Source organism: Salvia hispanica, chromosome 1 (assembly GCF_029641045.1).
Source record: "Salvia hispanica isolate PSC_SH4W2 chromosome 1, Shi_PSC_v1, whole genome shotgun sequence".
NCBI classification, from domain to species: Eukaryota; Viridiplantae; Streptophyta; class Magnoliopsida; order Lamiales; family Lamiaceae; genus Salvia; species Salvia hispanica.
The window spans coordinates 45,773,005-45,781,982 of NC_142692.1; the positions used below are offsets into that span (position 1 = coordinate 45,773,005).

The window sequence follows — 8,978 nt, forward strand, 5'->3', positions numbered from 1 at the left end:
ATAAATTCTATTAATCAGTTGATAGTTTGATTTCTAATTTTTTAGCTTGTTCATTTTCGATAAAATTTTTGAAATATGCAGGTAATAATTTTTTTTTTTATTTTAATTGACTACTACAACAAAGGCTTTGTCACTCAACGCAATAGAATTATGCTTGAAATATTAATTATATAGCTTTAAAATATTAAATAGATGTGTTAAAGAACATTAAAAAATTGATTAAGATTCAACTATAACATTTCAAAAATTAAAAATCAAGAAATTATTATTCAATACTAAAATAATACTCCCTCCGTCCGCGAATAGGAGTCCCGGTTGAGTTGGGTGCGGGTTTTAAGAAAAGTTTGAGTGTAATAATTTAAGTGTGTGATAGTGGAATGTGAGACCTATTTATATTACTATTTGCAATCAAAGTGGATTAAAATTAATTGCAACTTCTAAATTAAGGGAAAAGTGGGGTCATTTTTTATACTCTCAAGATAAAATGTCTAACCGGGACTCCTAATGGCGGACGGATGAAAATGGCCAACCGGGACTCCTATTCGCGGACGGAGGGAGTAGTAAGATAATCCACTTTTCGATTTTAGAATATTTTAATGTATCATACATCAAATAATTAACTAAGGATAAGAATTAAGATTATGACAAAATCGTAAGCTCTATTAATATTAGTATATCAAATATTTGGATTATTATTTATAGAGTTAGGAATTCTTATTTTTGCAAAGAAAATGAGAAAATAATAAAGTACATAACTTTAAAATGTTAAATATATGAGTTGAGAACATATGATTATTTTTTATCAAGTTGTAACGTTTAAAAATTAATTAAAATTTTCGAACATAAAGAATTAATACCAAAATTATGAAATTTTTTACATCAAAACTGCATACTCAATTCGTATTATTACTTCATATATCAAATTTTAATATGTTGCAAGATACAGTGAATTGAGCTAATAACTCTAATATTTTATTAAAGAAAGAGAAACTGTTATCGATATAGCTATAAAATACGGAAACATATCATTTGATTATATTTTTGATCGATGCTATAGAGAGACATTCCACAATTTAAGAATTTAAAGAAATCAACTTTTTGCAAATTAAAATCAAAATCTCAAACTCAATCAGTATTAATATAAAATTAAAATCAAAATCATAAAATTATTAAAATAAAAAATGTAAATTCAATTAGTATTAAATTATTAGAACTTTACTTTGAACTTCAGTATATACATATAATTACATAAATAATACTTTATTTTTTCTTTTTCAAAGAAATTTTGAAAAATAAAGATATACTATACCTTATTAAAATTTATATCTTGGAAAGTATTAAGTGAACCTTATAATAATTTGTAAAGTAAATATGTATAGTTAATTTTCCAAAATCAATACTCCTCATGTAATAAATTAGCCGTTTTATACAGTACGGGTATTAAAGTATATTTACAAAATGCAAATCAAATTATAAATATAATATAATATAATATAATATTACTATTTCAACCTCATTAATATCTCTAAATCATTTTCCATCCCAACTTGGGGAAGGATCCCCTACTGTAGGATAAAACACAGCGCATGATGTTGTGGTACTAAATAACGCAGCTTTGCATAAATTACATTAATTTTATTCAACTAATAATCGCACCAACAGTTTTACTTCTTTTTTATTTCCCTCTTATTTTTATGTGGGCAGGATAATTTCATCTTCTTTCACTACACTGTTATCTGTTTTTTCTAAAAACAATCTAATAAAATGATATTGCTACTTGCTACTATATAATTTAATATTCGAGAACTCCCAGGTAATTTAAAGGATGTTTTTGCTGTGTATTTATTATCAAGAAATTATTCAAAATTAATACTCCCCCCTTTTCTAATTAAATGTACCATATCTGACGGCCAAATTCCAAGAAACAACCTCCTGGGAGTTGGTATCCGCCGTTTGCACCCCGAAAAAAAAAAATTCGGAGAGGGGTTAGACACGTGAGGGAATAGCGTGTTTAATGATACACGCATAAGAAGAATGCGTGTTTCTTAATACACACATGAACATAATGCGTGTTTCTTGATATACGCATTAGCAAACACGTCTTTGCCTTGGATACAAATTTTAGTCCAGAATGCAGAACCTTCATTCGAACTCTCACCCGCTTCATCTCCTTCTCTCACTCTCAGCGACGCCCCTCACTCCCAACGTCACTAGTCGGCGAAAATCGAAGTGAATCCGACATTTTGATGCTCTCATTCCTATTTTAAGTGGTGTTAGGTAATTTTTGACCATTAATTTCGATTATCATTGCTATATGTTAGTTGGGTATAGATTTAAGGTTCATGGTTTGACATTGTGTTACAAGAAAAACATTGAATTTGGGCCATTGATTTACTTATATTTAGCCATTATAAACTATATTAATCGAAGCATTGAACATGGTATTGAAATTGTAAACTACTCCATATAAATTATTGGTTATAGAATTAGGGTAATTTATTTGAATTTTGTTAAATTTGATATTGAACTTTGTTGAATATTTATTTAATTTTGTTGAATTTAGAATATGATGTTTTATCGTACTTATTTTGCAGGATTGATGGTGTTTGTGAGTTTATAGTTTGAAATGGGAAAATTATTCAGCTCCCAGGTTTGGGGGTTGCTTATGATCCCCCTCGTGCAAAATCATTTATCATATTGAATGAAATGATACCTTATCATCAGCTAGTTTCAATGATATGTGAAAAAATTAGAATTGATTTGGATGCATATACGATTGATTTAACATGGAGGCATCCTGTGGCTTTTAGTGGAGTGGTTAATTATATAGCTACACCAGTGGATGAGAATTTGTTGGAGTATATGTTTGCTGAAAATCCACGTCAAATTGAACTGTATATTACTACTGTTTTGCAATTTGAACCACCTGCCACTCATCATGATGTTGAAACGTCTAGGAGGGAAGATTATCATAGTTTTGATGTCGGGACATCTAGGAGGGAGGATGAACATCATAGTTCGAATTCAACACATTTGGGAGGAATGTTGATGAACAACTAGCTGTACCAAATGTGACATTTGATTCTAGAGACGATGAGACACTTGATATGATGGTTGAGAACTATATACAAACATTTATTCGTGGGGAGCAACCTGTTCCCGACTATGTGCCTGAAGGGTTACCATTTTTTCGATCATTACCATGTGAAGGAAGTCGAGGTTATGTTTCAAATGACCATGGAGTGGATGAAGAAGATATGTGGTATTGGAATGAGGATAATCCAAGACATATAGATGTGGGAACGAAATTTGATAGCAAATTGCAATTGAAAACTGTTGTAACATAATGGCATGTGGGAACAGGTCGGATGTATGAGCTTATGGATAGCAAAAAAAGAAGATGGCATGCAGTTTGTAGGGACCCATTTGGTCCGAAAAGAAAAGGCGAGGAACTCGGCCAACGATACCCATGTAATTGGGAGGTTAAAGCAACGTTTAAGAAACGCGATGGTAGCTAGTCCATCAACTCATGGGTTGATCGTCATTGTTGTATGGGAGATCACGATCCAAGTGAGCATGCTAATCTTACATCATCCATGATTGCTCTTTGCATTTGGAATTAAATTGAAAACGATGCTGAATTTAAGCCTTCTGCAGTAGTTACATATATCAAAGATAAATTTCACGTGAAAATCAGCTACAAGAAAGCGTAGTATGCTCGTACAAAAGCAATTGAGCTTGTATATGGTGGATGAGAGGGGTCATTCAGACAACTCCCCAGCTACCTGACTGAGTTGCAAAGTCAAAATGCTGGGACAATCGTTGAGTGGTTTCATGACCCTATATTGAGTCAAGGTAATAAAAAGGTGTTTCGCTATGTATTTTGGTTATTTGGGCCAGCTATAGAGGCGTTCCAACTAGCAAAGCCGGTTTTATCAGTTGATGGAACTCACATGCGTGGAAGACTGAAAGGTAAATTACTTCCTGTAGTTGGTTACGAAGAACTGTTTGCACGTTGCTTTTGCTATTGTTGATGAAGAAACCAATGAGAGTTGGAATTGGTTTTTGAATCTTGTCAAAGTGCATATTATAAAGCAAGACCAAGAAGTGTGCATAATATCAGACAGACATCAAAGCATTATAAATGCCATACAGTCCGATGTGTGGAAAGAGGTGTTGGGGTTTGTATACTAAAAGATGCTTCGAGCGTACATGCCTTTGTACAGACAGCTTGTGCATGTATATGAGAAACGCCACATCCACTTGTTTACCTAATTATGAGAATAAATAATATAATATAATGGTTTATTATTGAAATATGATAAACAAGTCTAAGGCTTTTTACTAAGAAGGTCAAGTAGGGAAATTCGATGAATCTCCTCATGAGTTTTCCAGTAGGGGACTTGGCCAGATCTAGTAAGAAGAAAAACGTATTCACAACCTAGATAGGCTTTGGCTACCTATTGGTACGGTTGCGGTGTTTGTGATAATTCTCTCTTCCCTAAGACGAGATTAGTAACACCGGTGTGGTAAAGCATTGAAAGGATCTAATGTGAAATGTATTCTTTATTGTTATCTACTGTAAGAATACATTTCGGAAAATTTTAGTATTTTCTAGTCTATGGAATTTAATATCAATATTGTTTATTCAATCAAACGCCACTTTGACTTATCAATATGTGAGAGTTTGTACGTAACTCAAGTTCATGATATCTTGGGTGGTAGTAATTGAATAACAAGAAGGTATTGGAATATTATTTCATAGAATTCGTGTGCCCAGTGTGGTATGATTAAAGCCCTAAGGGGTGATCCCCAAGAGGTGTTTGAAAAAGGAATTTATTATTCAGAAAACTGCGCAGTTGGAATTTATTCCACGAATAATAAATAAAGTTTCAAACTAGAAAAACTCTTTGGAGAATTAATTTAATTCTAGTCACATAGCAGACAAAAGAATTAAATTGACGGATCAAGATAATCTTAAACGCGGGAAATATTATAAAATAAAATGGACCCAAGTTATTTGTAATTTGGTGATTTAAGTGGGAGTGCAATATTATTCTTTAGTGGAATAAAATAATATTCCATTGATAATTTATTAAATCATGGGTCATTTGATTTAATTAGCTAATTATCCAATGGGTGAGCCCAACACTTAAATCATTCCATGGATCCCCTTACTAGCCCATTAAGTCCACTATAAATATTGAAGAGGTGGGCAAACCCTAGCACACAATCCAAGACAACACAAAAACCCTAACCCTAGTGCCTAAGTCGGCGCCGCCCCCCTCTCCTTCTTGGTCTCGATTTTCGAGCCATAGCCGTAGGAGAATTAGGGTTTTGATTGTTGTTCTTGATCTATCCTAATTCATAGGGTTAGATCTAGACAATTTCGGTTTGTGTTTGGGTTTTCCTAGATCTCTTCAAAGATATTTGTTGGTTATTCGAGATCCGCCCACACGGATGAGTAATCAAGGACAAGGGAATAGTACGGAAGGTTCGTGGTCGATAAACCAAGGATTGCCTGGAGGTTCAGCTAGCAACGTCAATCCGATGTCGGATTATGAGGTAACAATCGAATCTACATCGAATATGCATGAATATATGTTTATTTGATGTGTAATCTATAGATCTATGTTAATTGCATGAAATTGGAATCGAATGCATAATCACCTAAATAGATCCGGTCATGGGACCTGTTTGATTTCCGTGTCTTCCGCTGCGGTTAGCCCCAACAACTGGTATCAGAGCCAATTTTTGGGCTCTGATTATGTATTTGATTAATTGAATTTTTTGAAAATTGTAGTGTAATAACTTGGGATTTTCGAAAATAATGCAATATGTGTTGGATCTATGTTTTTCTTGATTTTAATTTTTGGATCTATGATATGATGTTCTAGATCGATGAAAGAATATTATGAATCTTGGATTTTATTCAAGTTTTTCACAAAAATATTCTAGATCTATGATGAACATCATTAGATCTATATATTCTAAGTAATATGTACTAGATTATATGTTTGTAATTACATATATGTATGTGTTTAAGTGAATATATGTTTTTGAATCAAGAAATAAAGTGGTCCATGATTGAATACTTGGATCGATGAAAGAATATTATGAATCTTGGATTTTATTCAAGTTTTTCACAAGAATATTCTAGATCTAGCAAGTATTCATAGATCTATAGTTTTATGTTCTTAATATGCAAGAATAATTTAAATTGCTAAATGCTAGATGTTTAAATATGCATATTTGATATGAACATAAAAGATTGTTACAAATTAAGAAACGATTAATTAAGATTTAAGATCGTGGTCAAGCGAAGCGACCACGATGAATCAAGTTAATTAAAGTTGAAAAACGAAAAAGGAATACAAGGGTTAAAACCCTAGATGTGTTCAAGTACCGGGTTGCCTTCATTGGGGATCCGAGATCCAGATCCGATGAGGCGAGGCAGCGGCGGTCAGCGGCAAGGAGTTGGCGACGGACAGTGGCTTCGGCAGCAACTGCATCGTCTTCGGACAGCAGCGCCGGGCAGCGGCTGTGGCGATCAGCTCCAGAACGCAGCAGCAGCGAGGCGTCGTCTTCGGGCGACGGCGGGCAGCAGCTGCGTCGCGAGAAGCTGCTCCAGTGGCGGTCTTCGTTGCTGGACAGCGGCGGCTGTTCCAGTTGGAGCGATGGCGGCACCGGCGGTCTTCGTTGCTGGTCAGAGCCGGCTGCTCCAGTGGGAGCGGGAGAGGCGACCGGCGGAGAGGAGCAGCAGCGGCGACGCTGCAGTGGGAGCAGCGCCGGCAGCCGCGGGAGGCGGCAGTAGCTCGGGCGCGGCAGCAGCGGCTGCCGCGAGGCCCGTGGCGGCCCAAACCCTAATTAGGGTTTTGGGTTGCGTCGCCGTCTCGTTCTTCGTTTTTCGTGTTTTCGTTTCTTAAGTCACAAGCTATTTATAATTGTGGTTTAAAACCCTAAACCTAGAATATTTTAAATATCTTGTGGGAATTAGAATGATTTTGTCATTAAGTCAAGATTCTAATTTTAAAAAGAGAATATTTGCCTTCTTTAAAATTGCCAATTAAATAATTAGTCAAATATTTGATTTAAATTTGTTAATTAGTTGATTTTGGTGGATTATTTCCATCTAGATAATATCATGGTAATTAACATAAGGAAATTCAAATATTTGTTAGAACTAATTTTTGTTTGGATGGAATTTTAAAGAATATATTCTTAATATGCTTTCATGTTTTATTTTTAAGGTTTAATTGAAATTGTCTTAATTTAATTGGTGTGTTATGGAATTATTTCCTAGAAATATACCTAAGGAAAAGACATGAGTTTTTCAATTGTTTTAAAACCTTAAAATTTTCGAAAATTACATATTTAATAATTGGATGGATTTTAATTGGAATCTAATTCCTAGTTTGAATTTTGTCTTTAATATGATGTAGGTGGATTTTATTCCATCTAGATAACATCGGATTAATTAAAGAAGCGATAAATTCATTTGGCATTAACATGCTACTTAAATCCTAAATTATTAAAATTGTAAATAATTAATTGGATTTTAATTGGAATTCAATTCCTAGTTTAATTTGAATTTTATCTTTAATTTTGATGAAGGTGAATTTGTTTCATCTAGATTACATCAAATTGATTTAAAGATATGAGAGATTCATAGAGCATTAATTTTGCTATTAAAATCCTTAATTATTTATTTAAGTTGAATTTTGTCTTTAATTTTTGGTGAAAGTGAATTTTATTTCATCTAGAAAACATCATTATGAATTAAAGATGTAATAAAATTCTACTTGTAATGTGATTTTATTTGAAAGCTATGAGAATTTTAATTCTCAAATTTAATTGGTGTATTTTAAATGGATTTAGTCTTAATTGGATAAGTGCGGATTTTTATATCCAAGTGGGCATTTTAAATTAAGGCTTAGTTAATCTTTTATGATATGCACCTAGACATTAATTTTACGATAAGGATGGATTAATTCTATCTTAGTAAATCCTAATAGTATTAAAAGGTAATTTCTAATAATCAAGATACGTTATTTTAACTAATAATGTATGATTGTTTAAGATTGGACTTAATGTCTAGATAATCTCTTTTATGTGAAGGTAGAATTTTGTTTCTATCTATATTTATTTTAGATGCTTAATTAAATGATCAAGTTTCATCTTTATGGTTATGTGAACCTTTTGTAAATGTGTTTACATGTTTTATTGATGATAATGGATGTTTAATTTTGAGTTATGATTTTATTTGTTAAAATCTAGTTTGACTCATGCATCGCCTATGTACTTATTGCCTCACATGCATAGCTAGTACATGTTTAATTATTCTTTGAATGTGGATATCTGCCTTATCTGCTTAAGTGATAATTAAACTATTAAAACCACAAATAAGAAAATATGAAGCGATAATTACAACACGTTTGTATATGGCCTCCATAAAATTGGTCTTAGTGCGAAGTAGTGACCGGCCTATTTTTACGGGAGGAACATTACCAGTTCGTAAGTTTGGACTTCTCTAGATAAAGGATTATTAAAATCGTAAAATTAGTTTTTCAGTAATATCGCGACTGGTCTTTACCGGAGCAATATTGCTGCGAAATTATAAGGATTGTATTTTAATAATACTTAGAGGGAGCTATAGGAGGAGGTGCTTGTCCGGTCCGACCTTTCTTTAGAGGAGTTCACGCACAAGTAAAGAATCCTTAGTGCTTAATTTTATGGTTATACGCTTTAGCATTGTTAGTCAGCCATGCCATTCTTATGGTCTCTGGACTATCTGTCGACATTGTGGCCAGTAAAAATAATGAATTTCTTGCATGAATAAGACTCGGCTTCCTTGTAGAAGAACGTTTGTGCATGATTTTTGTGGATGTAAAATTGATGAATTGTTTTGTGGTTATTTGCAATTCTTTGAAATTTTACATGTTTATATTATTGGTGTTTATTCTCAGCTTGAACGAAAG

General features: G+C 33.2%; 1 pseudogene; it reads left to right on the plus strand.

Moving 5' to 3' along the window:
• Positions 1–2,826: 2,826 nt before the first annotated feature.
• Positions 2,827–6,814, plus strand: LOC148933943 (uncharacterized; annotated as a pseudogene).
• Positions 6,815–8,978: the final 2,164 nt, after the last annotated feature.